The following is a 3,577-nucleotide window of genomic DNA, read 5'->3' as shown; positions in this document are numbered from 1 at the left end:
TAACATTTTTTCTTTGTTTAAATTTTTATTCTGTTGTGTGACATGTTTCTGTCATATTATATAAATTCGTATAGACTAACCTTTTTAAAAATTGTTGAGTAAATGGGAATAAAAACATAATCCAAATGTTGCAATTATATCAACCGTTGGAGTACATTTATAAAGGCCATCATTAAAAAAACTACATTGACAAAGCTTTCTAACATAATCAAACATCTAAAATTTACAATAACATTTACAGGAACATAGTCAATATTTAATATTGATCATATTAAAATCGTATTACCCAGTCGTCCCTACCTACTTATACATTTGTAACAATTTTGTTTTTTAAATGTTTGCAGGGCACATATGTTACGTCAGGGATCGATAAGAAGAAATTTGAAGATTTTAACTTTCCCAAAGTATATTTTTATGGAAAATATAAAGCTGTGGCTCGCTATAAAAATTTGAATAATGAAGTAGTTTCCTGCACTGTTGCTGAGTTTAGTCTTATACGACCTTGGGAAACACCAATTTGATTACACTATATGAAATAATAATTTAATATGTTATTGGCTTATCATAAAGATTACCTAACTAAAAAATGTATATTATTTATTCATTGAATAAACAATTATTATTATTATTATTATTATTAAATATTTTTAACAGTCCCAATCAGATTTGATTCGTATTCTAGTTGGGGGAGGGAGGGAGATATCGTTTTGGTCCATAAATAGTACTTTGAACTACTTAATCACGAAATCCAAATAATATAAATGACAATATGAGACAAACAATGATAATTATTGTAGACGGCGGCTTATTGAAGTGATTTACAGTAAAAATGCCTATTATAAAAATTGTAGAGGAAAATTTTTTAACAATCGTTATAAACCTGATTTTTGATATCGTATTCTAGTCGTCCAATATTGCATGGTAAATTAACAATTTTTTTTTACTTTTTTCGATTAATTATTTAACTAATTAATAAAAATATAAATATCTGTTTTTTTACGATTGTTAAAAAAGTTCTCTACAACTATTATAATAGGTATTTTTACTGTAAACTATTTTAATAAGCAATGCGGCTTATATTATTGAACTATTTGGGTATAATAAAAAAAAAAAAGAAACACTCAAAAAACCATTTATAATAGAAATCAATAATCATTCAATATAGTCAATCGGCGCCACAACCAGGCAAGTGGTATTTATAAATTCAAAATTGAATATAATGAACCAAATAAAATTACAGATGGATTTGATTGGGTATATATTTTATGTTTATAAACAATTTGAGAGAGAATAATAACTGCAATTCACCTTCTATGCTCAATTACCACCCCCAAAAATCCAAAAAACTATGGGTGGGGCTGGGGACATATATCTCCCACCACACGCATGGTCGGAAATTGACTTTTTCAACTTTTTCCGACGCCAATATTTAGTGATCAATTCCTGCCAATTCCTGCCGTCTGGGCCCCGAACTTTCACCAGTTGGACAGGCCCTGCTTTGTGGATACAACAAAAATATAAGTGTTTTTTTAATAAATTAAAATGATAAAAAATCGGTATTTAATAAAAAAAATGTACATTTATTAAAAAAAATTAATTTGTTAAAAAAATCAATATTAAATATATAGTATATAAAAATCAGTATTTTAAAAAATTATTTATATTTGATAAAAAACCTATATAGATTTATAAAATAAAATCAATTATAAAGGTATATTTGATAAAAAATCAGTATGTAATTAAAACAAAAATTATATCCATTATATATATTGGGGTTGGCGAAACCTTCACTTGGTTAAAATTTAATATTGAGTGTGATTAAACTCCACGAACTCTAACCTCCAAAAGTGTATGAAAATTTAAATACAATTTTATTGAAAAAGATAAAAAGAGTGTCCGGAAATGATACATTTCCAAATGTTAACTGAAACGTAAAAAATGAGTTACATACAATATGATACAATTTCCTTATAAAATATATAATCGTCACGAACAACAAATCAAAAATTATTCCTATATTATACATTATTATGTTATTATTATGAATGGTATTCAGGAGCCCCAGCCTCACCTGAGTACCTTTAAGCCTTCTTAAACATCAGTAACTTTGCGTATGAAACCAATTAATTTGTCGATTAACAATTTTAACGCCAGTGACGCGTTTACGCGCCGATTTCATATATATTTCAATGTTATCTAATTTTTGTAGCATTTATTGTGAATATCTCAAATGTAAGGTGGCTATAAAAAACAAATATAAAAAAAAAAAAAATTGCTTTTTGAAATCGGTTGTTTTTAGACAGAAATGAATGATATTTTTCTTGTAATAAGAGGAATATTATATCTTTGCATTCAAGTTTAATTAAATCCATTATACATTGATCCACTTGTGACCTACTGTACAGCAGAGTGACATCCACTTACCCACTTTTTTTCATGCCAGTTTATTGAGTAATATATTATTTCAATATTAATAAACACTGAGCTTTCAACGTTGAACATTTTTATTTCAAAGAATATAATTAACAGAATGTGATCAAAACTACGTTATCTGAACTTCCTTAAATATTTATTTTTTACAATTATTCAGTTCTTTAAAAAAGGAGCTGTCCATAGAAAATGTATTTATATTTAATAACTTGACACAATAATTTCAAAATTGTACCAACTACCCAGGAAAATATTGTAAAACATATTGTGAAATTTGTGAATTTTTTTTAAGATGTTCGTAGCTGCCATGAGAAGGTTTTTACGAAATAAAATTTTAGGAAAATCTACTGAAAAGGTAGGAAATCTCAAATCTGTATGTAAAAAATACAACAGTGGCGCAACAATGTATTATATTATATTGGTTGCTATTGGTTAATCGGGCATATTTGTTGATTTCATAAAATATAAAAATGAATTACAGAATGTGTTGCTAAGCGCAATAATTCTACTGTACGTGTGTTGTGACTGAACTCCTCCTAAATGGTTAGACCGATTTGAATGCATTTTTTTGTATGCGTTTGCGTTTAGTCATCTTATTTTAGTACGGTTAGATTAGGTTAGGATTTTGTATTAATTGATTATATCAATCCACCATAGGTAGAATACGACACCTGGTATAACTTTGATACTTTAGAGTTAAATCATACACTTACATACATACAACACAGAGTCCGCAATCTACCGCATGTAGATTGCCTACCTGATATTGTACTGCTGCAAACCAGAATTTTTATTCCGGGCAACGGAAAAGTTAAGATTAATTTTGAAACCATACACCGAATATTAAATAACAAATTGAACAAAGTTTGAGTCACATATAGTTGGTATACTTAATGGGCAACGAAGTGCACGGGTTCAGCTAGTATATTATATATATTGACAACAATAATAATACAAATCAACAAACGTGCCCGATTAACCAATAGCAACCAATATAATATAATATACTATTATAATTTTAATAATAATATTATTTTTATTTTTATTTTTTGCTGGACAACCCTTATCACTTAAGGGGTATGAAAAATAGATAGTAGCTGATTTCCAGACCTACTAAATATACATATAAAATTTCAAAAAAATCGGT

Source organism: Acyrthosiphon pisum, chromosome A2, assembly GCF_005508785.2.
Source record: "Acyrthosiphon pisum isolate AL4f chromosome A2, pea_aphid_22Mar2018_4r6ur, whole genome shotgun sequence".
NCBI lineage: Eukaryota > Metazoa > Arthropoda > Insecta > Hemiptera > Aphididae > Acyrthosiphon > Acyrthosiphon pisum.
This window is presented reverse-complemented; position numbering follows the sequence as displayed.